Source organism: Palaemon carinicauda, chromosome 9, assembly GCF_036898095.1.
Source record: "Palaemon carinicauda isolate YSFRI2023 chromosome 9, ASM3689809v2, whole genome shotgun sequence".
Lineage (NCBI taxonomy): Eukaryota > Metazoa > Arthropoda > Malacostraca > Decapoda > Palaemonidae > Palaemon > Palaemon carinicauda.
The window spans coordinates 131,646,886-131,674,112 of NC_090733.1; the positions used below are offsets into that span (position 1 = coordinate 131,646,886).

The 27,227-nt window shown below is 44.9% G+C and overlaps 1 long non-coding RNA gene across 1 annotated transcript in view; it reads left to right on the forward strand.

Moving 5' to 3' along the window:
- The first annotated feature begins 213 nt into the window (after positions 1–213).
- Positions 214–27,227, forward strand: part of LOC137646875 (uncharacterized) — a 375,240-nt gene continuing 348,226 nt past the window's right edge. Inside the window, exon 1 of the long non-coding RNA XR_011045489.1 lies at positions 214–542. This is a non-coding gene — a long non-coding RNA (uncharacterized lncRNA). The remainder of the gene's footprint in view (positions 543–27,227) is intronic.

A 27,227-nucleotide genomic window follows, 5' to 3' on the forward strand; every position in this document is an offset into this window, starting at 1 on the left:
GGCGAACCAATTTCAAAAAGGCCAAATATACAGTATTAAAGGCATACCTTTTTTTCATGATATTATTAAAGGCCAAATATATAGTATTTAAGGCATACCTTTTTTCATTTAAAGGCCAACAAATTTAAAAAAGGCGAAATTTGAGTTTTTGTTGGCCTGGATAAAGGCCTAACTGGCAACTCTTAGACTTTGAGGTAGTGAGGTCTCGACTTTTGTCGAGACTCGAGTCCGTGGAACCAATTCTTGGTTTATTGTTAATTATTACTGTGAAGTTAATGATTAATCCGTAGTTTTATTGACTTTGTGAATAAGTGTGATTGTTTAATTGGTGCCTTTGTACCAAGAAGAAGACTTAGACGTTTAATTTACTCATATCCCAAGGAAGTACTGTATGTCGTCTAGCCTAGGCCTAGCGAATGGATTAATTGCCATTTTCGACGCGAAATTTTTGAGATTTGAAGATTCCATATACTGCAACTGTGAAATATATGTCTTGTGTTCATAAGGGGGAAGGAATTTACGACCTACGACGTTTTGTGAAGGTAAGGCTGATCATAATGTATTGTTTTGTGAATCAGAGTATTATTATCTCGTTCAAACCTCAAGGTAGTCCAAGCTACGTTTAAGGTACATTTCTATAAAATTTGAGGTTGCATTATAGAACATATTACAATATTAGGACATGGGAACGCGCATGATTGAATAAATCTTTGCAAATACACTATTTTGAATCCCATATACTACTAGCGGAAACCTCAATTAAAGAAACTACAGATTTTGATGATCAAAAAGGGGTGCCGGTTTAGTATGTGGCCTAACCTTTCGAATATGGCCTTAGACATTCTATCAATTTTAGTATGTAGCGTGTCCTAACCTAACCTAACAAGCCAGGTAGGTCACATACTAAACCAAAATAAAAAAGGTAGGCCACATACTAAACAGGCACCAAAAAAAAGTCCCGTTTTTCTCCTTGTGTCATCTTAGCACACACAACAGGAACCTCCTTCCAACCGGTAGTTAAAATAAAAAATATTTGGTAGATGATGTTTCTGTCATAAGTTACTTATTCTGACAATATAAGGCCTAACGTTTCATAATTCTAAACCTCCTGGTTATTTGTTTTTTGTTATGGGAATTTATAATCTAGCTTCTGGGATATAGCCTATGTATAATAGCGGCCACATGTTTGTATGATGACGGCCGACTAAGAATACAGCAATGTAAGGTGGGGTCGCAGGTGCCCCCCATACCCCCCATACCCCCCCTCCTCCTTTCTAGGTAAGTAGGTAAGGACACTAATTGTAGGTTAGGTTAGGTGGAGGAAGTTTAGGCTACTTTGTGTCCATTTTCTATGCATGTGGTAGGAACTGGCCGCTGATATACAAAGGCTCCTAGCTCTAATTTTCTTTATCATGTTCTTAATGAAAGGTTAGGGCAAACTGTGTGTTTAATTTATTTAGTCTGATATGAAAGAAAGACGAGTCCATGTTCAAACAGAGGCTGGAGTGTGAAGCTACAACTCCCCTCTCTAAGTGTTTATGCACTCCTTCGTAAAGTTTGTATAATGTAACTAAAAGATAAATTAGATAAATAAAGTAATGCCAAAATGCTTGCTCGCAGGGCTAATGCACTTAGCAAAACATGTTCTGCTTGCCAGAACGTAGGAACAATGAGATAATGTTGAATCTAAATCAAAGTGAGCTAAAGCAGAGCAAAACCTAATAAATAATTAGTTCAATTAAGTAAGGCAGTATTTGTTGTACAATGAACACGACTACGAATGATTCCATAGAAAATGATATTGAAAATCATATTTTCTATGTGTCTGGATGCCCTATCAAACGAAAGCTTCAATGTTTTGACCATGTTTTATTACTATTACCGGATTTTGATTACAATTACTGTAACTTTAATCTTTATTAGGGTGACTGGGTTTTTATGATGATGACTGGGGAAAACAACGAAGTATAAAAATGTTAATTTAGATATCGGACAATTAGACTGGTACACGGTATATGTACCTCCAACAAAGAGATTATGTTTTCTTCCGTTTGTGCGAGTTTTTGTTTGTATACAGCTTTCTGGTCACAATTTTAATCGTAGAGTAATGACATGTCCAATTCACATAATCAGCCATAAGTTTAGACATCGTTGTTACCGAAACTTCAAACTTGTTCATATTTAGTGTATGAAAATCGACATCAATAAGTATACGATAAGGTCAAACGTCAAGGTCGAGCAAAAGGTCAAGAAATAAGGTCTGCGCTCTACTGAGTTCCCCATTAGATTAAAGTGTTTCAAACGTATTTGTTGACACTCTAGCGCTAGCCATAGCTTTTCAGTTATGGTAGTCGACCCACCTTAACTCATAAATTGATGATTTCTGCCAGAAATCTTTAACAAAAATGTTCAAAACACCACAAAATACATGAAATGATGCTCTTATTTTCTACAAACTGTTATTGCATTGTGCTATAATTTTACCAAGTTTAAGAAATCCATACAGTGGATATACTATGATACCTTGCTCCTTAAGGAATAGAAAGACTAGTAAGTATACACACATATGTTAATGAATTATCCTTGGGGATGTAATTACTGTACCTTCCTGTTTATAGAGCTAATTTCCTGAATGGGAAAATAATCGAATTTAAAAGGTATTTTTTTATTTTATTTTGCTGGTGTATGTAGTAGGTTGGACAAGTGTAAACTTTCATATTACTTGTAAAATTGATTTTATGTATGGGGGAAATTTTTTTTATCCTTGTCTGAAATATGATATAAAGCTACTATAGTTTTACATACCATATATACAAATTATTTTGTTTTAGTGTTACGTTGCCAGGAGGGAAGCTGGTTAGGAATCAGACGCATGGTTCATAGTCTTAGGGTAAGCTAAGGATACGGCAATCTATAGTGGTGGTAGCCATACCTACTTACCTAGCCATACCTACTTACCTAGCCATACCTACTTACCTAGCCATACCTACTTACCTAGCCATGGTTACCCCACCTGCTATAGCTAAGGATACTGCCCCTATGTTAGGTTAGGTGGGGAACCTTGGATTAGATGGTGTTGTTGCATTTGTTTCACTTTTAGAATGTGGCTTGTTCTAACAAAAATACTGACAAACCTTCTTCCTTTATACAGAAAGTCCTCTGCTTACAAACTTTATTTGTTCCGACGTAGATACAAACCCTCCGCTATTTATAGGGGGTATACTTTCGGCGCAGCTGAAAGACGAGCCATGATAATTTTAGTGAGGGATAACTACCCCATCCGCTAGTAAGGGGAAGGGGGGGGTAGACTGGCTACCCCGCTCACTCACACCTCTCGGCTGAGTAACCACTTTACTTTATGGCTCGGTAGAGGATGGACATGCTGCCTTTCCCTCCTGCTAAGACTTGCCTCAATTTTTTTTTTTTTTTTTCAACATATATATGAGTTTGTATATGTATAAATGGAAATATATGTTGTTAGATACGTGTAACTTTAATTGCTGTTGACAACGTATCCAACTCCCTCCGCCGTAAGGGAGTTGTCATTGCCGCCCTCCCTGCGACTGATGGTCGCCAGGTTCTCAACACTGCCGTGTGTTTGTTTCATTACTGAATTAAAGTGTATAACAGTTCAGCTCCCTTTCGAGGAATTATCTTACAAGGAAGGTGACTTATTCCCCCAATAGTGTACTTTGTGCAACGGAGCATGAATTGTAATTGATAACAACTTCCTTTTTTTCACAGGTAACAGCGACGTAGAACACAAGGCCGACTACTACGGCCGCCCTGTTCGTTATCCTGTGCTCCATGTGGTAGCTCGTGAGCTGCCCTCATTACGAGGTAGCATTCGCTGTCAAACTTCAACTTGATGTTTCTCCTTCGAGGGGAACTTCTCTCTCTCTCTCTCTCTCTCTCTCTCGCGAGAGAGAGAGAAAGAGAAAGAGTGAGTGATTTTTCTTTACGCTTATGCTTTTTTCACATAGATCTGGGAGAAAGCTATACTTAGGCTTTGTCCTCTTGCGGGATGACTTCTCTTTCGTTCGCGAGAGAGATTTTTTACGCCTTCGCTCTTTTCCCATAGAGCTGGGAGAAAGCTTGCCTTAGGCGATGTCCTCCTTCGGAAGGACTTCTCTCTTGTTTGCAAGAGAGAGTTTCTTACGCCTACGCTTTTTTCCTATAGAGCTGGGAGAAAGCTTGTCTTAGGCGATACCCTTCTTCGGGAGGACTTCACTCTTGCTCGCGAGAGAGATATTATTAAGCCTACGCTTTTTTCCCACAGAGCTGAGAGAAAGCTTTTCTTTGGCTATGTCCTCCTTCGGGAGGACTTCACTCTCGTTCGCGAAAGAAATATTTTACGCCTACACTTTATTCCCATAGAGCTGGGAGAAAGCTTGTCTCAGGTGATCTCCTTCGGGAGAACTTCCCTCTCGTTCGCGAGAAATAACTTGTAGGAGTTTTCTGATCCACCAGGGGCGGTGGCAGACCTTTCTCCGAAGCAGGTAATCCTCGTTTTCGAGAGAAGACTGCCTCTGGGCATTGGCGGTCCCCCGTTACGCTTTTGGTTCTCCTTCAGGGGCGGAGCAAAAGCCTTATCTTATGCGACATTCTCCTTCGGGAGAACAAACCTCTTATGCGGAGGTGTTATCTTTGAATCTGCTGGTTCTCCTTGATCCTTCGGGGTCTCGTTACGATCACCCTTTGGGCTGGCGTGATCGTTGAGCCTTCGGACTCTCTTCATGTTGATCCTGCGGGTTCTCATAACAGTAGGAGTCCTTCGGGAGCGGAGACTCCGCTCAAAACCTTCGGGTTTCAGTTACGCTGAACCTTCGGGCTCTCGTAACGATGGTAACCTTGAGCCTTCAGGAACTTTTGCCATCAATCACGCTGACCTTTCGGGTCCTCGTTACAGAGGAACCTCGGTTCCTCGTTACGCTGATGCTTAGGGATCTCGTAACATTAGTTACGCTGACCCCTTGGGCTCTCGTAACTTTAGTCACTTGGACACTTCGGTGTTTTGTGACAGGGAAACTGCGGTTTCCCGTTACGCTGACCCTTCATGGTCTCGTAACATTAGTCACGCTGAACCCTTGGGCTCTCGTAACTTTAGTCACTCTGACACTTCAGTGTTTTGTGACAGGGAAACTTTGGTTTCTCGTTTCACTGACCCTTCCGGGTATCGTAACATTAGTTACGTTGAACCCCTGGGCTCTCGTAACTTTAGTCAGTGACACTTCGGTGTTTAGTGACAGGGAAACTTTGGTTTCTCGTTGCGCTGACCCTTCGGGTTCTCGCAACACAGGCTATGTTAGGCCTATGGTCTCGTGCCCTTAATCACGCTGATCCTTCGGGGTCTCGTGACAGAGAAACTTCCGTTTCCCGTTTGCGCTGACCCTTCCGGGTCTCACAATGCAGTTCACGCTGAACCTTTGGGTTCTCGTGATCATACCCATACTTATATGACAGAGTTTGGGGGCTCTCGTTGTGTTGACCGTTCGCGCTTACACAACACAGGCTATCGTGAACCTTCGGGTGAACGTAGTAGTGAGTACTCTCGCGTGCAAATTGGCGCGCACGACCAACCTTTTGTGCGCACGGGGGATCGGGCACGCACGACCGGTTTGACGCGCACGGCCGATGTGGCGCCACGACATGATTATCGTGCACGACCAACCTTTTGCGTGCACGGCCGATGTGGCGCGCAGGACCGGATTAGCGTGCACGATCAAATTGGCGTGCTCGACCATAGGACCAAATGGGCGCTCACGACCGATGTGTACAGGACCAAATTGGTGTGCACGGTCGATCTGGCACCCATGACCATATTGGCGCACACTATCGGATTGGACCGCACGACCAACTTGGCGCGCACTCTCATTATGCGAAGTGTTCACGAGTGCACAAGAGGTTTACCCTCATGACAGAGTTTTCGAACTTTCGTCCTGTGCATTGTTCGCGCGCGCCCATCGTCATCAAGAGTTTTACTCTGATGACAGAATGATGCCTGCTGCCTAAGGGTTTACGAATCTCTACAGGTAACTAGACACAGTGCCTTTGGGTCCTGGTCACGTAACACGATTCCTGAAAATTCCATCAGGAATCAGCGACTAGAGTTCCTGCGGGTTCTCGGCACAACATCCCTTAAGGCCATGATAAAGGAATTTACAAATAGATTCTGAACCCCTAGGTTCTCATCCGAATCTCAATGTTTCCGCGATCCAGAGTTTTCTGAAAACTCTGGTCGACCCCCCCCCCTCTACGGGATGGGTCTCCCAAAGGTGTGACTTGATACTTCACTCTACACTCCCAGCTGATTACTATATCAGCTAGTCTGGTTTCGCCAGCACCGATCCTTTCGTTTTCGAACAAACCACCGTCATCTTTCCCCCACCTTCCCACTTCAAGTGGTTTGGTTAGCAGATGGAAATGAGCGGGGAATGAAAAATTCTTTACATTCCAGTTCATTTCCCCTGGCAGGCCTTGCCTGATTTAGACGGTAGTTTTCTCACTAGCGTGAAAGCGTTCGATGGCACCCCCTTTGGGTAAGCGGTCGATGGCAATTATGTCTGGCCTTCTTGAAGCAAACCCCCACATACGAGACTTCACCATTTTTCGGGAGACTCGTTCCTGAGAAGTTTTTACAAAACTTCAATATTGTTGTTAAAACTTCATGAAGGCTGTAAGCCTTCCCAGAGTATGCACTCTAGCCAAGACAAAACCGCGAAGTTATTGTCTTAAACTCGGTTCTACCGTTTGATGGAGGCAGCCTCCCTCGTCATTGTACCCTGTGTATAATGACTTGCCTTTTTACACGATAGGCTTCCGAGACTTTTTAGTCTATCCTTACAAGGTTATTGTTTCGAACAATTAGTCCTGAAGAAACATTGTTAGCTGACGTTAAAGAACGATAGCAACAGCGTGGGCATCTTTTCATTACGTTTATGAACGTTTCAAACCCCGTCCACAGGTTAACAGACATCCGTTTCTGTGTAATGAACACTGGCTAGCCCCTCACATAAAGAGGAGGGGTAAACCAAAGGGGAAATGATCGCCTCTTCAACTGTGTATTTTGTTTGAGAACATGTTCGCTCTCATTCAAGAAAATATTACAGTTTGTCAACGATTAAAATTCTTTCGGCAATGATGTTGCGATTCGCCGCACATACATTATTCCCACAACCGAATTCGTTGCAAACATTTCCTAGAGGCAGAGAATACGCATGGGCTATCACAAATGGACAAGTACAGTACAGTACATATATGCGTGCAAGCGATCTTTCTGCCAATAAGGGCTATATGCATCTTCCAATTAGAACTCCCTTCTATTAAGTTGTATATTTATATCCCTTACTGAAACCAGGTTATTCAGTACATTACTTGGCTACTTTCCTGTAACCAGACATATGGCATTTACGTTCTGCCTCCTTATAGGCATTTTTTCCTTTCCCCCGATCGGAAGTCTTAGTCTCCTACAAAGGCTTTGACTGGAAACTTCTCGTAAGCATAGCTGTTCCCTAGTAGGGAACATTTAATATAAATGCTAGTTTACCGATCGGAGACGGAGAAGTACGAAGGTTTTTTGTCCTAAGAAGGAGAAACCTCCGTTACGAACGTTTCCAACGTTCTTCGAATTCCGGAAACGACTTTTAAGTCGAACTACACATGTATGCTTGTCATGCGCACAGTTTGGTGTTACTACTCCGTAGTAGACTTATGCTCTTTAGCCACCCAACAATAGATTGAAGATACATCTCAATCCCCTCTTGGGTTTGGTTGGATGCGTTCGTTGATTACCGTACAGTCTCTTGTCCGGAAAGCGATCTCTATGGAGATTCGCTATTATAACATAAGCTGTACTGATCAACTGGTTTACCGTTTGGTATCGGTCTTATTCGGCCAACCACACTGGATTAGTAGCAGTTGGAGGGAGAACAGGCTGTTCACCTTCGTTGCAAGAACGTGCAATTAGTTACATGTCTTGACATCATCTCGAGATGTGTTTATTGCTATGCACTCCCCCCTTACCTTTGGACAATCCGCGGATGATGGGTGGCAGACGAGAGCTGCAAAGAGGCCTGTCTTCTCGTCTTCCGTCTGGATCTGATGCTCTCTTTAATGCATCAAAAGATAGATTAGGGGGACATATGCCACACCATTCCATCCTCGTCCGTTGGCCCTATTCAGAAAGGTACCAGGACAACTAGGTGCCCCCATCTGCTCACGTCATTCCGGGTATAGGAATGTGCTTGCAAAACCACCCAGATAGTGGGCTCCTAGTTTCTTGGTATCATCTTGTATCCAACAAAGTCTTAACTTTGTGGGGTCCTTGACTGTGGTTATGCTCGCAGTGGCCCTGATCTTCAGGCTCCCACTCGACCATTCCCCAGGCCCTCAAACAAGATGTATTCCAAGATCGGTGGGGCGGTCTAGAGATGTGCCTTGTTTTTCCCCCCATTCGGTCTGGTGAAAAGCCCTCAGCCAAGTCAGGATAAGCAAGATCTTATCAATAACTCCAATAGCTTCGCTATGGCATCCCGCAGAATGGTTCCCAGACCTTCTGCAGCCCCTGACGGAGCTCCAATAGCTTTGCTATTGCAACCCGCAGAATGATTCCTGGACCTTCTACAACTCCTGACGGAGTTCCGAGGGATCTTCCTCCATGGCATGATCTTCAAGCAGCCACATGCTAACACTTTCCTAAGCCGTAGCTTTGCTTCGACTTCTCGCCTGGGACGATCCTACACCACCCCTCTCAGAGAGGCCTTTCGCAACAAGTTACGGAAAAGATGTGTAGGCACCTCAGACACTTTTCAGCGTCGGTCTTCCAGGTGAAGTGTTCGGTCCTTTGTGACTGATGTCGTGGAAGGGGATTCTCTCCCATCGATGCCTTTACTTATACAAGTGTGAGATAACTTGTCCCCCGTCGGATCTCAACCTCCTCCTGGGAATGCGGTTCGGGTCCTTCAGTCTCTGAAGGCCCCTCTCTACGAACCTTATGCCCAGCAGCAGATCGCATCCTTACATGGAAGATGGCCTTTCTACTCACTTGGGCTTTTGACCAAGAGAGTTAGTGTGTTGTATGATCCAACCCCTGATGTCTCCTACCCTAGGAGATGGGGAGAAGTAATCCTCAGCGGCGTCCCTGAGTGGATTGCCAAGACTCAAATCCGAGTCTGGTGTACCCTAAGTGCAGCCCATTTCGAATAAAGAGTCTTCATTCGGTAACCAGAAACCCATCAACTGGGGTTTTACCCAGTGAGGAGTCTGTGGGGTTACCTTTAAAGAACGATACCAGCTCGCCCCCGTATGTCGGCACTGTTGACCAGCAAGGGGGAGGTCAAGAGGAGGACCTCAAGGATTTCCTTCCCCTCTGGGATCAGAAGGCAATTGAGGTTACTCTCAATCTAGACTCCTCCATCCTAAGACCCAGAGCTCGTAACGTCACTGGCTTTGCTACGTCCCTAGCGTTCAAGAAACTACTCTGTGGTGCAGATACTTTAAGTGGGTATGTGGAAGTGTCAATCGACCTTCACGGCCCACTACCTGCAAAGACGTAACCTACAAGAACATGGAGACCTTTTCCATTGGTCCTGTGGTGGTCACACAACAAATGGTCTAAACACTTCAGGCTCCTTGATGGACAAGTAGCAGAGGGTTGAGGGCTGAGGCTACCTGGATTAGTCTGGGGTGAATGAGTAAGAATGCCTGGGTCCTTTCTTCCTTTCACCTTCTCCCCTTTTGGGAAAACAGCTCCGCAAGCCTCAGGATAGCTGACCTCACCTCGCTGCAGGTAAGACCCATTTCCCTTGTGCCTCCTAAGTATAGAAGAATACTTTGTTACGTCCCCAATACCTTTTAGAGGGAGAGTATTGGGTAAGTCTTCAAGAACAATAGGTTCTGTACTCGAGTTCCTATGTTAAAGACAAGCCACACTGTTAGTTCCACTCACACACAAGCTTCTGCAGGCCGCTATCAGTGCATTACCTCAGATCGGCACTTGATTTTAGCGTGGGTAGGGTCCCTTCTACTATCAATTACAGATAGAAATAGAGAGGACCCCAGGTCATGACCAAGGCCAGTTGGTGAGGACTTCCTTCCTCCTAAGAGTAAGTCACCCTATAAATAGCGGAGGGTTTGTATCCACGTCGGAACAGATAACAAATTTGTAAGTAATTTGTATTTTTCCTTGTATACAAACCAGGAGCTATTTATACAAATTATCCCGCCACCCTGTCCCCTGAGAAGTCCTGCCATAAAGCAAAGTGATTACTCGGCCGAGAGGTGTGAGTGAGCAGGGTAGCCAGTCTACCCCATCCCCCACCCGCTAATTAGCGGATGGGGTAGTTATCCCTCACTAAAATTATCATGGCTCGTCTTTCAGCTCCGCCGAAAGTATACCCCCTATAAATAGCTCCAGGTTTGTATATTAGGAAAAATACAAATTACTTACAAATTTGTTATGTTCTAAGAAGCAGTATATGAGTTAAATTGTTTGCAAGTCTAATTTTCCCGACACATACAAAATTTACGCTCTTTACGTAGGAGTATTACTGTATTACGCTGATAGCTGAAACCAGCCATTTAAAGATTTTGGAAAGTGTAACTACAGTACTCTCTGCTAGTTAGCGGAGGGGGATAGCAGTGGCAGACCAACCACTCGTTCACACAAGCACTAGTAAACAAACGTCACTTTTTATTTCGGCTTGGTATAGTAAAGACGTCATCTTTCTCTCCCGTCAAACCTTTTAACTGATTTACGATTAAAAGGAACTGTATTAAATGTTTAAAAAGTCCTTTTTCTTTCATACGGTGACCCTGAACTTCCCTTTTGTGTGAACTCTGTTACTTCCTTTAATGAAGCAATAGCGCGCACCTCCGATGGAAGTCTCTTCCGTTGCTGCTTATGGCAACTCCTACCTTCCTTTGAGGCTTTCAGTCATTAAGGAATAGTACTGAGAGTGTTACGGTTTACTGCAGCACACTCTTCTTCTGCTCACATTTGTTCCCACAGCTTCGGCGTAGGAACAAAAGCAGTTGCAGACTGGTTCCCTTTGGAGTTTTTCCAGTTGGGGTGATCCCAGAAACAAGCTTTGGCTATGTTTCACAAGCAGCACTCAATGTTGACTTAAACTTAGAGCTCAGCATAAGCAGAGAGTGCTGAGCGAGAATTACCCTCCAGCCACTGTCCATCAATCTTCCCACTTGTGGGGAGAATTGCCGACAGCGGCAACAGTGGTTGGTTGCCTTTCCCGCCTCCAGGTGAGACTGCCTTCGCCTGGTTGGTTTACCCATCAGAGGACTCCTCCGGTGGGAATTGGATTCGTCCCTACCCCACCCTTGCTCTTTGGAGCTTGGCAACCAAGGAGTTAGGGGACTACCAGTTACTGCTCATCGTCGCCATACCTTCAGGGTACAAAATAAGTCTCGTTTGCAACTTCCCTTGGAGGTTTTTGACGCAGATGGTGATGACTGCCGACCGCTTGCAACTGCTGCCTCTCCCATCGACAAGTCTTATAGTTTTTAACTCTTTGGGGTTATTGACGATATTGTGCCTTAGTGCACAGCAGCTCAAAGAGCTTTGCAAGATCAGGTCCTTTGGGATTCGTGCCTCATGGTTTCCACCTCTTACGAGGCAGAAACTTCCTGAAGTCTGTTGCTCTTCGAAGTTACATCCTACATCATGCCTCTTGGGGCACAACAAAGCTCATGGAGCTTTGTGAGGCCAAGCCCTTAGAGACCTTGCACCTCATGGTGTTAACCTCTTTCGAAAGAGAAACAGCTGGTCTTCAGGTCCAGCACAGCCTTTTTGGTTCCCTTCCAATGGGATGACATAAGGCTACTCGACAACCCCCTGTGATGGGTAGGATGAGCATGAGGACTTTGCAAAGACCTTGTTTCACAGATAAGACATGCGCAAGTGTTGCACACCTATCCACCAAGCTCTAGCTAGGTGGATGGATGAGCTCTTCTGCCTGGCAAAGATCTGCGAGCAGCCTAGGTCGCTCATCTTAGTACTGTATCCTTTGGTGAGTTTGCGAGACCCTACTCGCCAGAGTACAAGTGTGCGCTACGGCAGCGCTCAGAGCTTTAGCTTACTGTTGCCACAAGTGTGTGCTACCAAAGTAGCATGCACTTAATCAAATTACCCGTATCAATCCTTAGAGGTGATATTCAAATCTCTCCTCGCCAGCATTCGCCTGTGCTCTGCTGATGTCCGATAACGCTTGCTAGCATTCGCCACCATTCACTGGCAAACCTCTTGAACAAACCCGCCTAGTGTTTGTGGTCTTTGCGTTCTGGGCCAACAAACCCTTACATGCGAAACTGCAGTAATACCTTTGACATAAGAGCACCCCAACATATGAGCATTCCGAGATACAAGCAATCTGCCGAGGAAATTTTTGCGTTGAGATACAAGCACTCTGACAGATGGTAACGCTAGGTGGCCGAGCAATTGGGGTCTCTCGAAACCCGCATCACTCGTTCATTTTGCTTTGTCTCCAACTGCTATACGCGTCTCCGAGCATCTCTTGCGTTGTTTGCGTTATTTACGTGATTTTAACCTATATTTGTAGACAATTATCCTAAGTGATGGGTCTCACTCCTAAGAAAGAGAGTGGAAACATTGGCAGTGAGAAGGAAAAGCACATGATGATGATAGATGTGAAGTGTTAAATTAATAAAAAACATGAGCATGGTGTCTGTGGGAGTGAGTAGCCCCACCATTACGAGAGTACATCGACCCTATGTACAGTACCGTCCTCAAGCAGAAAGGGGCTATTATGAGCACAAAGCCTACCAAAGGCCTAACCATCATGTGTAAGTTACTGACTGATATAAATGACTAAATGGAGAGGCTTCTGATGTTGTGGATTAAAGAAAAGCAGCTGGCGGGAGATAGCGTGATAGACAATCGTCTGTGAGAAGGCCACCGCAATCTACGAAGATTTGAAACCAAGGGAAGCAGCTGAGATTGGGGAGACATCAACGCCAGTGGAGGCGTTCAAAGCTATTCATGCTGGTTTGATAACTTTAAAAAGCAAACTGGAATCCACTCGTTTGTGAGTATTTGGAAGCTGTGAGTTCAGATGTGAAAGACGCTGAGGTATATGTCAAACATTTTGCCTTCCGTATTTCTGCAGAAGATTACATCTCCCAACAATTCTTCAACTGCAGTGAAATTCCTTTTTTGAAAAATGATACCACAGAGCAAATTCATCATGACTGAAGAGAAGAAACTGCTGGGTCATAAACTCATGAAAGATAGATCAACTCTAGCTTTAAGTGCTAATGCCAGCAGTGACTGCAAGATCAAGCACTGCTTTTGTATCACTCCAAAAACCCACATGCTTTCAAGTCACAAGATCTTGAAAGAAAAGCTTCAAGTGATGTGGTAAGCAAATTCAAAGGCATCGGTTACGAGGCATTTCTTCACAGAATGGGCAAATATGGTCTTTTGTCCGGCAGTCGAGATGTATTTGAGGGAGAAAAACCTGCCTTTGAAATGTCATCTCATCTTAAACAATGCCCTTGGCCACCCTCAGGTCTTGAAGATGACATTCTTAATGATTTCTAGTTCATTAAGGTCCTCTATCTCCTGCCCAACACTACTCCACTCCTCCAGCCCATGGACTAACAAGTCATTTCAAATTTCAAGAAACTGTACACAAAGCATTTGTTCAAAAAATGCTTTGATGTCACAGATAACACCAACCTTACCCTTCGTAAATTTTGGAAGGATGATTTTAACATTGTGAATTGTTTAGAAATTATTGAAGAAGCATGGCAGGATGTAACACAAAGAACCTTAAATTCAGCTTGGAAGAAATTGTGGCCAGATTCTGTAGTTGAAACGGATTTTGAAGGGTTTGATACACAGCGTGACCCTAAACCCATTGTGATGGAAGAGATTGTGTCTTGGAAAATCCATGGGGCTGGAGGTAGGTGAGGCAGATATCAATAACCTTTGTTGAGGAGCATCAAGAAGAGCTCACGACTGAGGACTTGATCGAGCTCCAGCCGATGCAACATTTGGAGGTGTTGTAAGAGCTTAGTAGTGAGGAGGAGGTGGAACCGCAAGAACTTTTTTCTTCGAGGGAGATTAAGGAAGTGTTGGCCAAGTGGCAGGATGTTTCTGATTTCGTTGAAAAGACATACTCTGATAAATTGTCTACTGGTTGGGCTTCAGCTTCTTTTAACGACACTTGCTTGACTAATTTCTGCAACATTTTGAAAGGGGGACACAATCACAGCTTTTTGGATAGTTATTTTATTATAAGGCCTGCAGCAAGTGAAAGAGAGGCAAAAAGAGCTAGTATGATTGAAAAAATAGTTAAAAAGTGAAAATTAAAACAAAATGACAAAGTAGATAATAATTTTTTTTTTAAAATTCAGTAAGCTAAATTCAGATAAGTTAATTTTACGTTTAAGTGTTACACTACATAGCATTAGGAACAGAGTTAATATGGTACCGTCCAATTCTCTCCTTTCCCTCATCCCTCTCTCCTCCTCTGCACACTACCGTTACCTGCTGTTTTCTATCTCGAAGGTAAGAGCTCTATAACAAAATCACATTTTATTGAAGATCATAGTGCAGTAATTATTTACAGCCTTTAAGAATCATCTTAGATGATCGTCATGCCAGTTAAAGGTGCTGCATTTTCATGGAGTTTCTCCCTATTGTCAACTGGAATTCAGAGGAAAGCCATTCATCTGTTAAGACACTGGTTCTGCTTGCTAATTTTAGCAGACTCGGAAACTTGACTTCTCCAACACTGAGTCGGGTATCTTGAGGTTTTGCCGCGAAACGAGAGTTGTGGTAAAATCTTGAGAAATCATCCATGCTACCAGCACAGAGACTGGTATATAGTACCTTGGGGTGATCATAGACACTAAATTGTGGAAAGTTTTCGCCTCCAACGACAAAATCTAAAGGTTAAGGAAAGTAGCAAGTCGCTTTTTATATTGAAACTTAATTTCAGCGTAGTACTGTAGTGGTTACGTCTCATAGGTCACATATCTTCCCTGGAACATCTGGTACTCAACCGTCAGCTGTGAATACGATTTCTCCACCGTTGCACTCCAAATATCTGACTAGTTCTCACCCAATGAGTATCCATTATAGCGGAGTATAACTCAAGGCGGAGCTAAGGGTGTCGGCATAAAGCGATCCCAAATAATGACTCATACACTAACGTAACCTATTAATAGTGCTAGCTCTATTAACAGTAACCACACCAATAAAACGTGGATATCATTAAACGTAATATCAACAACTCGGAGAATAAGAGGAGGCAGGAATAACTCGTGATCGTATAAAACGGAAAACGGGAAATCCACCTCCTCTACTCGAGCTTAATAAAGAAAACGAGAGAAGGGGTAACTCGAAACTGTAAAAACAGAAAACGAGCACTCTATGCTCACGTTCTCAAGGTTACATAATAAAACACCAAAATCACACAATAATATGATAAGAATAATGATAAAATTGTAATAACCAAGAACGAAGAATAACGACAACGTAACAGTTAAACATAAAGATATAGTCTAAAACGAGCACCTTCCTGAGGCGTGTACATAACTATAACAAAAACTAGATCGATATTCTTCGTCCAAATTGGACTTGCTAGCAAATAAATACCATAGTAAAAATCAATAATAAATAATGATAATAATATTGGTCATAAAACGTAAGTGATATAACCTAGATGACAGAGTACCAGATGGGCAATATTAACTTGAAAAACTACCGAATTGAACAAAACCAAAATGGCTGCCGATACCGAGGACGGCCAAGCCTCTTCCAAAATTAAAATCCACATTACTGGAAAGAGAAGAAATGCCCGGTACTGAAAAAACTGTCAAAACAAACTATGGTACTTAACATTGGTAAAGGTGAAGTAGCAACGTCAGTCATGTTGAATTAACGACAATCACTTGCGAAACACGCTTAACAAAATAAACAACGACTTAGCGGGCAAGTCCAAAACAGAAGGATGACCTGGAGAGCGCGAGTAGTAGGTTTTGGTGGGGTAGTCCAACTGTATTCTCTAGGGCCTGTCACGGCCCTCCCCTTTGATGAAGGGATTATCTAAATGGAAGACAGCCTGTGAATAGTGGTTTCCACACGCCCTTGTTAAATACACGACACCCACAAGGTGATCGCGCGAGGGTTGTAACCTCTGCATTCCATGCTTTTATCTTTTTCTAGTATATTTGGAAGATTTATATTAGAAAAGTGTAAAGAAGGACCCTTTTCACTGGGCGTCACAGGTCTCTCCCCAGAAATAGATTTTTCCTTCGTCAAAATCCCTTTTCTCCAGTGGCGACTGAAGTCCAGTTTGGGCCAGCATCAGGACCCAATGCACTTGTTGGTTCCCTTGGGAGCCGAGCAGAGGGCAAACCTTGGATGGTGGGGGACAGAAGACAACTTTCAGTGAGGAGTAGATCTTCTCTTCCTCCCCCGGAATTGATGCTCTTTACAGACGCGTAGGAAAGAAGGGTGGGAGCTCATCTGCTACAATACATGGCCTCCGGGCTCTGGTCCAAGTCCGAAAAATCTTGGCACATAAACCTCCTGGAAAAAAGGGCAGCCTTTTTGCCCCTGAAACAGTTTCATCAGTTCCTGGCAGGCTATTCTGTGGTGTTGATGAGTGACAACACCATGGCGGTGGCTTCCGTAAACAAGCAATGCGTACCTTTTTTCAGCACCTTTGTCATCTAGCAGTGGAGATGCTAAGATGGGCAGAAGACAACTTGGAGGCCCTATCAGCTCTCTTCATTCCGGGTAATAGGAATGTGCTCGCACACAACCTGACCAGAGCGACTTAGATAGTGGGTTCCGAGTGGTCTTTGAATCATCTAGTAGCCAACAAAGTCCTGAATTTGTGAGGTTCCCAAACGGTGGATCTATTTGCAACACCTCTGAACAGCAAGCTCCTCCCCAGTTGCTCTGGCAAGATCCTTTCAACAATGGTGGAGCAACATCGATGCCTATGCGTTTCCTCAATTTTTCCTAATGAGAAGAAGACTCAGCCATCCACGAACTAGCAATGACCCTCATAGCCCTGCTATGGCATCACGTGGAATGGGTCCTGGACCTTCTTCAGCTGCGAACAGGAGTCTCGAGAGGACTCCTCCATGTCACTATCTACTTGGACAATCACACGTAAAGATCTACCACAAAGCCATAGAGATCCTATGTCTTCAGGCCTGGAGGTTATCCAGTGTCTCCTCGTGAACAGAGGATTTTCGCAACATGTTGTTAAAATGATGTCCGAGTTCCTCCAGGAATTTTCAGGTGCAGTGAACGAGGCTAAGGTGACAGTCTTCTTTAGTTGGGGTTGTGGAACTGGTATATCTCCTCTCGATGCCACTATTCCAGCAATAGTGGATTTTAATGTGTATGTTTGTTGGGATAAACTACTTTGGGTGCTGGCATTTAAAGGCTATTTATTGCTCAGCCTTGAGGCTCGCCTTTAGTTTGAAAGGAGTTAATATTTCCTTAACATTGGAGCTGTCTCTCCTCATATGGAGTTTTGAGCTTACCTGCCCTCATTTGGAAGTTAGACCAAATGTTGTTCGTATTCTGAGGTCTCTAAAGGACCTCCTTGCGAAGCGTTATGCCAGGCATCAGATCTTCACCTGACCTTAAAACGATATTTCCTACTCAGTTTGGCTTTGGCCAAGAGAGTAGGTGAACTTTGTGGTCTTTCCTACGTTGTCTCCCATTGAAGGGGATGGAGACAAGGAAACCTCGGCATTGTCCCCTAGTTTATAGCCAATACTTAAAATCTGGCACTAACGGATCCTAGATTCAGACCCTTCCGAATGAAGAGTTACCCTAACATGACCTATGACTGAGATCAACGGCTACTATACCCTGGTAGGGCTCCGAAGTGTTACGACAAACAAACTTCAGGAGCTCATCCCTGAGTGAGTCGATTATTTGTCAGATCAGGGAAGATTAGAAGGAAAATCACAAGAAATACAATCTCAGCATGGATTCACAAGGTCATAGACTGGCCTTGCATCCTGATTCTCTTCTACAGACGCAGAAACTTAGAGCTCGGGATGCTAGTGTCATTAGTAAGTCCCTAGCAGTCAAGAAAAACTAATGTGGGGCTTAGGATCTTCTGCTGTGTGGGGGAAGCGTCAGACGACTCTCATCACCCATTACCTGCAAGACGTAACCCATAGGAACAGGGAGACATTCTCCATTGGACCTGTGATGGCTGCACAACAAATGGTTTAAACACCTCAAGTTCTTGATGAACAAGTAGCAGATGGCATAGGGCAAAGGTTACCCTGGATTAAGTCAGGGATGAGCAACAAGAATGATTGGATCCACCTTTCTTTCATCTTCACCTCTTGGGGAATAGCACCTAAGGTACTCTGCAAGGAGGCCTCCGCTGTGTGCAGGCAATAACCATTCTCCTTGTGTAATATGATGTAGAAATATATTCTTGTTTATCCATATCCCTTTGTGAGTTGGGAAGTAGATAACGTCTGTGGTTCAAAGAATCTTACAATTTCTGAGGATTCATACCTATACAAGTCACATTGGTAGTATTACACATTCACACAGATTGCTCAGGCCGCCAAAGGCGTGGTATTGCACGAGGCTTTAGCGAGGTGTCAGGATTATTCCTCTTTGTGTGCGCATAAACCAGCCAGTTAGTTAGGACTTCCACCCACCTTAGGATGAGTCTTCTTTAATAAGGAGCAAAAGGGTTTGTATTAGTGACGGAACAGATGACAAATTTAAACGTACAGTAATTTGTATTTTTCCTAGTGATACAAACCTTGAGCTCATTATGAAAATTTGTCCCTCCATCACCTATCCCCCGTAATCAAAAGTGATGAGACAACACAGGTGTGTGAGAGTAAGGTAGCCGGTTCTACCGCTAGTTAGTTGTTATACCTCTAATTGTCTTATGGCTAGTCTTCCAGCTTTGCCGAAAATATGTTCCCTAATAAAGAGCTCAAGGTTTGTATCATTAGGAAAAATACATATTACTTAAAATTTGTCATTGTTCCTACATTGATGCAAACCCTCATTCTTTACTATAGGAGATATTCTAGCACGCGCTGGAAAATACGTCGGAAAAACCTTAACAAGGTCGGTAACGACCGGGCAGGTAGTTATCCACCTGTTAGCGGTGGGGGACCTCCGGTCGGTAGCTACTGTTTACCTTCAATCGAATTCTAGCCGTCGCAGTGGTAACACCGCTGCTCCTGCTTTTGTTTGACTGGCAGACTAGCCTTTCTTTGTTGTTTTTGATTAATTCTGTTTCTTTTTTTTTTGTTAGATGTGACGTCCTCTATTATGAGGAATTGTCCCAGGGTTCCCCCAAAATCCTGAGGCACCTTAATGTCGCCGCCGGAGGTGGATCCTCATTCCCTATGCCCTGCATGCAGAGGTCATAGGTGTTCTGAAGGCTCCCCCTGCCAGGTATGTAGAGAGTGGTCGCCCTCTCAGTGGGAAAAGTTCAAGAAGAGGAAGAAGAAGAAATCCAAGAAATCCAGTGGATGTAGTAACTTCAGCTCTTGCGGCACCTACTTCTCACACCGTTTGTGCTTCTACAAAATCACAGTGTTGCAAGCGCAAACATCGCAGTACCACCTCCTCCTCCTCTTCGGAGACTAGGAGGGAGAGAGAGAAGAGGAAAAGGAGAGCTCGCTCTCCTTCACCCAGACGTTCTCGCTAGAGAGACAGGCGACATAGGAAGAAACATCATCGTTCTTGCTCTTCCTCGCCTTCTGTCTCTTCATGAGACGTCTCGCCGCGAGACTATAAGTGTTCTCGTCGCAAACCTAAGAATAGCGCTTCCTCTCGTCATCGTTCTGCCTTGCTGTCGTCTTCCTCTCGTCATAGTTCTGCCTCGCTGTCGTCTTCCTCTCGCGTGGCATCATCTAAGCGCTCCAAGTGCTTCAAGAAAAAGAGCGCTACTTTACGTTCTCGCTCTTCGTCACAAGAGAGCTCTCTAAAGCGTAATAATTGCTCCCTTAAGAGAAGCTCTTCCCACGATTTTTTATCTAATCGCGCCAGGAGCACGGCCAAAGGCAAAGCGTGCCCTGACCTCGAACCCTCTTCTTCACGTATTAGTTTGAGGATCTCCGATCGTTCTAGGAAAATCAGAAAGAGCACTTCTACTCACCATCGCTCCGTATCATCAGAGAAAGAGCGCTCTCGCCCTTCGACTTCGCGATTGCACAAGTCTCCGGTCATACTCAATCACCTCGCCCTCGTGTTTCAGACAGGACAACCTCCCCGGTTCCCTTGCTCCCTCATTAGTTACGGAATACGAGCCTCTCAAAAACCTCGGAAGAAGACGCAGGGGTTCAACCCTTCTTCTCTTCTGTTGAGAGCAGAGGGAAAAGGCCAGGTCGCCGATCAATTCGACCTCTTCTACCTCATACTTCAGACCTTTCAAAGAGAGGAATCTCTACGAATCGTACTAGGTCAGTACAGTACCGATAATTCGGTCACCTTCTCCTAGACAGTTGACGTAAGGTCAGGCACTCGCGGCGCTATTATCCAGCGCTCAGCCTTCCCCTGTAACAACGGTAATATGGTCTCCTACTTCGCCGTTACCTCCAGACACTCTGACTTCTACCCTTCTCCCTGTAATAACTCGTGAGGAATTAGCGCAGCCTGAGGATTCCTCGGAAGAGCAGCCGTCAAAGGACTTAGAATTATGTGTAATATCTCAGGCCTTTGTGATTTGCATCTGTCTCCTCAACATACTGATGCTCCAGTTTTAGACAGGCTATGTCGTCCTCCACCGAACCCTATGACCTGAATTGAACTTCCCTGGTCTTTTCACACTGCAGGCCGTCTGAGGAAGGTCTCGCAGGCGGTCTCGGGAGAAACGGGTTCCTTGAAAGTCTTAGGGATCCCATAAACTTTTACAATTTCCATTTGAGACAAAAACACTTTTACAAGGTCAAAGATGCCAACCCTTCTCCTCTGACTTTGGATCCCCTCACGGCGAGGCTCACACCTGGCTGCTCCTCGGAGAGACTCTACTCTTCCAGTCTCTTTCTCAGCCACAGAAGCCTTCTCAATGGAAGCGGTTTCAATGTCCCTTCTGGAGGCTTAATCTTGGTGTGACACGTGGTCTGGTACAGTCAGCTACCTAGCGAGTCACGAGGACCTGTCAAACCAAGACTCCATACAGTCCCTACAGGAAGCCGTAGCTGCTGGGGCCAAGACAATGGACTTCCTAACTGCTATAACCGTGACCATGTGGGGCAATTGGGTCCTCAAAAGGAGGGAATCAGTTGTTTCCAGACTTCATAGGAGCATCGGTAAGGCCGAGAGATCAGATTTGAGAAACTCGGACCTTCTACAACCTCTCCTCTTTTCTAAGCAAGCAGTATCCTCTACGTTAGATACTTGGAGGAAAGAGACGCAGGACACTGCGATGCAAAAGGCTGCCTCCTTTCACACAATGCAACAGCAGCCAACAACATAACCTAAGACCACAATCGTGGCTCCACTCCCAGCCAAGAGCCTTAGCCACCCCTCCTTTGTAGCCAAACCTATGGGCAGAGGAAAGTCGGCTCCTCCCAAGGCTAAAGGCAGAGGGAGGAACCCTAGACAGACATAGGGTCTCGGTTCCCCCTTCCAGTGCGTAGGGGGTTGCCTGCAGGGGACTTGGACGAGGTGGAAAGCTGTAGGGGTCATGCAATGGACCATCAAGGTGCTTGGTTGGGGGTACCGCATCTCCTTCATAGGCTGTCCTCTAATTCCTCCTCCGATCTCGTCCTCCCAGGTCCCTCATAATCACGGGAAACAGCAAGCCCTAGCTCAGGAAATCCAGAGCATGCTTCTAAAGGGCGCCATACAACAGGTCCCCAACACCTTCCCTTGGTTTTTCAGTCGTCTCTTTCTGGTAGAGAAAGCCTCGGGGGTTGGAGACCAGTAATCGATCTCTCTACCTTGAATCAGTTTGTGAAACAGACTCCATTCAAAATGGAGACAGCAGCCTCCGTGATCCAAGAGTTGCATCCAGGAGACTTTATGGCGTCTGTGGACTTAAAAGACGCATATTTCCAAGTACCAATCCATTGCTCAACTCGGAAATTCCTGAGCTTTGTGGTTCAGGGTCCAAGCTTCGAGTTCAAAGTACTATGCTTCGGCCTCTTGACCGCCCCACAGGTGTTTACAAGGGTTTTTGAACTCGTTTCCTGCTGGGCACACAAGCACGGGATACGCCTGCTAAGGTATCTGGACGATTGGCTACTCCTGGCCTCGTCCAGGGAACAAGCTCTGGATCACCTGAGAAGACTTCTCGACCTTTGCAAGGATCTGGGGATCCTTGTAAACATAGAGAAGTCTTGTTTGATTCCAATCCAGTCATAAACTATCTGGGGATGCCCATCAACACCCAGGTAGGGAGGGTGTTCCCTTCGGAAAACAGACTTCTGAGACTGGAACAAAACTTCGCCCAACTCTTGTCTCCACTGCCTCCTCCAGCCTATTTGTGGCAGTGTCTTCTAGGCCATTTTTCCTCCCTGCTAAAACTAGTTCCAGGCGGAAGATCAGGAATGTGAAGTCTCCAGTGGCATCTGAAGACCCATCGGTCCCAAAAGAACGATTCCCCATTCTTGCCATTGGAGGTTCCAGCTCTGGTGATACAAGATCTTCAGTGGTGGTCAGCCAGAGAGAATACCCAGACGGGCATCCCCCTCCAAAGCCCCAATCCGAAATTAAAACTTTTCGGACGTGTCGCTACGGGGCTGGGGTTCCCACCTAGGCCCGAAGTTAGCATCAGGAGTCTGGTTTCCGATAGAACAAACTCTCCATATAAATCACTTGGAATTGTAAGCAGCCTAGAAAGGCCTAATATACTTTGTTATAAGATCTACAAGGACGAGAGGTGGTGCTGATGAGCGACAACTCCACAGCTGTCTCGTACATCAACAAGCAAGGGGGTACTCTGGCAAGAGACCTCTGTCTGCTAGTGGTACAGTGGATGGAAGGTCACGACATTTCTCTCACAGCCAGGTTTATTCCGGGTCGGAGAAACATCGTGGCGGATCAACTGATCAACTAAGCTGGCGTCACAAAGTGATGAGTGGCGAATGGTCTTTGGATCCTCGAGTAGCGAAGGCAGTAATAGCCTTGTTGGGGGTTTCCCCACAATAGACCTGTTCGCCACTTCTCTGAATGCGAAACTTCCCTGCTTATGGGTCTCCAGTTCCAGATCATCAGGCAGCGATTCAGGACTCCCTTCAACAGTCTTGGGACAACCTGGATGCATACGCCTTTCCACCCTTTTGCCTGCTGAGAAGGGTTATCAACAAACTCAGGACCTCCCGGAACTGCAAGCTAACCCTAATAGCTCCAGCATGGCCAAGCAGAGAATGGTACGCAGACCTTCTTTCCCTTTTGGTCAGGTTCCAAGGTTCCTTCCTCCAGCACCCCTTTTGCTGACGCAGCCACACAGTGGTGTCCCCCACGGGTGAATTCCCTTACTGAAGCTTCACGCCTGAAGCTGTCCAGTCACTCCTTAGACGCAGAGGCTTTTCAGAGACAGTGGCTGAGCACATGTCCAGGCACTTGCGCCAATCTTCCACAAACCTCTACCAAGCAAGATGGAGAGTGTTTGCAGCTTGGTGTAGAGGGCGAGGCATGTCTCCACTCAATCCCTCTCTTTGTTTAGTGGCGGACTTCCTTTTGTACCTCAGGGAGGAAAAGCTCATGTCAGTCTCAGCGATTAAGGGCTATCGCTCAGCCTTGAGCCTCATCTTTAGACTGAGAGGGGTTGACCTTTTCACCTTAGAAGATATCACCTTGTTGATTCGAGGTTTTGAGAGATCTTGCCCCCCCCCCCCAGTTGAGATTAGACCACCACCTTTGGACGTGTCCCTGGTCTTAAGTTCCTTGAAGGGTCCACCGTATGAGCCCTTAAATATGACCTTGGACTACTTTCTGACCCTTAAGACCGTCTTCCTAGTAGCTCTGGCCTCGGCTAAAAGGGTCAGTGAACTACATGGTCTGTCTTACGATGTCACCCATTCTAGAGGATGGGGGAAGCCTCTCTCAACTTCGTGCCAGGCTTTGTGGCTAAAACTCAGAATCCTTCATCTGCCGATGAGAGGTTTCGAGAATTTCAATTGTCCAGCCTCAATAAGGTAACACAGGATACAGACCAATTGTTACTGTGCCCAGTCAGGGCGCTAAGAAAATACCTGAAGTGCACCAGACCTTTCAGACCACATCTCCGTCAGCTCTTCCTCAGTATCAACAAGGTAAAGAAGAGAATCTCTCGCAACACCATCTCTTTCTGGCTCAAGGAAGTTATTGCGAGAGCCATTCACGGAGACCCAGAGGCAGCACAACCCAAAGCCCATCAAGTTAGGGGAGTGGCTGCCTCACTGGTGTCTAAGAGAAATTTCGGAGTCTCCCAAGTCTTAAGAGCTGGGGCCTGTAAGCGCCAATCTACATTCACCACTCACTATTTAAGCGATGTGACACATAGGTCTCTAGACACCTTTTCTATAGGGGCTATTGTGGCAGGTCAACAGGTGCTGTAGCTACCTTATGCCCTTTCAGGGGACAGTAGCCATTGGTTGAGGATCCTGTGTTACACTAGGTTATAAGGACATCCATCTATCTTCTTCGTTTCCTTCTCCCTCCCATCTGGGTATCCTAGTCTGTAGCCAGTTTCAGCTGGACTCGCCAATGGAAATAATATATGAAACTCATCTGATTCCTCTCACAGGGTATAAATTATACTCGTAGTCACGATGTTTCCCCTTTTTGAAGGTCGGGGGAATACTAAGTATGAAAGGGTCTGATTCGAATGTTCCTGACCCACTTCATCCTGAAACATTTGTTTCCACGAAGCTACAAACTTTCAGTTGTGCTAAGAGTATGTTGATGGAGTGGTGAGAGAGGTGAATGCTCGAGTGCTTGGACGAGGATTGAAACTGGTAGACGAGAAAGACCATGAAAGGGATGTAAATCTGTTTTTGTTTGCGGATGATACTGTACTGGTTGCAGACGCGGAAGAGAAGCTTGGCCAATTAGTGGCAGAATTGGGAGGGGTGAGAGAGAAGGAAGTTGAGAGTTAATGTGGGTAAGATTAAGGTTATGAGATGTACTAGAAGGGAAGGTTGTGTGAGGTTGAATGTCATGTTGAATGGAGAGTTACTCGAGGAGGTGGATTATTTTAAGTACTTGGGGTCTGTTGTTGCAGCAAATGGTGGAGTGGGAGCAGATGAACGTCAGAGAGTGAATGAAGGATGCAAAGTGTTGGGGGCAGTTAAGGGAGTAATAAAAAATAGAGGGTTGGGCATGAATGTAAAGAGAGTTCTGTATGAGAAAGCGATTTTACCAACTGTGATGTATGGATTGGAGTTGTGAGGAATGAAAGTGACGGAGAGACAGAAATTGAATGTGTTTGAGATGAAGTGTCTAAGGTGTATGGCTGGTGTATATCGAGTAGATAGAGTTAGGAACAAAGTAGTGAGGGTGAGAACGGGTGTAAGAAATGAGTTAGCAGCTAGAGTGGATATGAATGGGTTGAGGTGGTTTGGCCATGTTGAGAAATGGAAAATGGCTGTCTGCTAAAGAAGGTGATGAATGCAAGAGATGATGGGAGAAGTACAAGAGGAAGGCCAAGGTTTGGGTGGATGGGTGGAGTGAAGAAAGCTCTTCGTGATAGGAGGATAGATGTGAGAGAGGTAAGAGAGCGTGCTAGAAATAGGAATGAATGGCGAGCGATTGTGACACAGTTCCGGTAGGCCCTGCTGCTTTCTCCGGTGCCTTGGATGACCACGGAGGGAGCAGCAGTAGGGGATTCGGCGTTATGAAGTTTCATCTGTGGTGGATAACGGCGGAGGGTGGGCTGTGGCACCCTAGCAGTACCAGCCGAACTCGGTTGAGTCCCTTGTCAGGCTGGGAGGAAAGTACAGAGGAGAGGTCCCCTTTTTTGTTTCATTTGTTTGATGTTGGCTACCCCCCAAAATTGGGGGAAGTGCCTTGGTATATGTATGTATGTATGTATGTACAAAGAAAGAAGATTGACAGGAGATTTTTTCTTCAAAAGAGTTTAGTCTAAGGACTATCTTCCCTATGAATAGGGAACTCCTTGTTCACCCTAGCCACAAGACTAAGTCTCCTATAGTAAAAAATGAGGGTTTGTATCAGTGTAGGAACAAATGACAAACTTGTAACAGAGTTTGTATTTTTCCTAACATACAAACCCAAATTCTTTACAAAAATCCTCCCTCCATCACTGCCCCCTAGAATAGTCCTAGCTAGAATCCAATTGAAGGTAAACAGTAGCTACCGACTGGCGGTCTCCCACTGATAACGGGTAGATAACTACCTGCCCGGTCGTTAACGACCTTGTTAAAGTTTTTCTTCCGTATTTTCCAGCTCACGCTAGAATATCTCATATAGTAAAGAATTCGGGTTTGTATGTTAGGAAAAATACAAACTCTGTTACAAGTTTGTCATTTTGTTCTCATACTAACAAACCTGTTATTTATTGGATTATCTTACATCTTTGCCGGAAGATAATCCAATAAATAACTCCAGGTTTGTTAGTTAGGGAAAAATGCAAATTATCTCCGAATTTGTCATATCAGTTGTAAATCATCAATGGTTTTAACCACTTGATGTATCATGCTGCTGTGATCATTACCAATTAACAAATCTGTCATGCCTGTTGGCTGACCTATTTTCTACTCTTTCACACCAAACAATCTAGCTATAAATGCTGTGGCAACTTCTGTGATGTCAGATGTAATTTCATTGATACCACAAGCTTCAATAATCCATCCAGTACCTGTCAAATCAGTAATTGGAACCTTATAAACTTTGCTGTCAAACAGGTCACTGCTATTTCCACCTTGGTTACAGTGATGCTTACATCTTTACCTCTCAATCAAGATTTTCTGACAGACTGAAAATGACCTTCCATTTAGATTTTCTAACTTTCAGAGAGGAAGATAGCAAGCTGATAAAACGCAGAGATCCTCCAACCATGTTGTGCTTACGGGTTGGAACAGGCCACTTCTCTAACACCAGTCTCAATACTTGTATATTGTAAGCGCCGAAATGCTACATCATTCTCACACAGTTTACAGCAAGGATTTCTCAAAAATGAAGATGTCACAGAAGTAGTCCAGGAAGACTGATCACAAAAGTTATGTTAACCATGTATCCCACAGATTCTTCCGCTGTGGAGAGTGAGTGTAGTACAGAAATC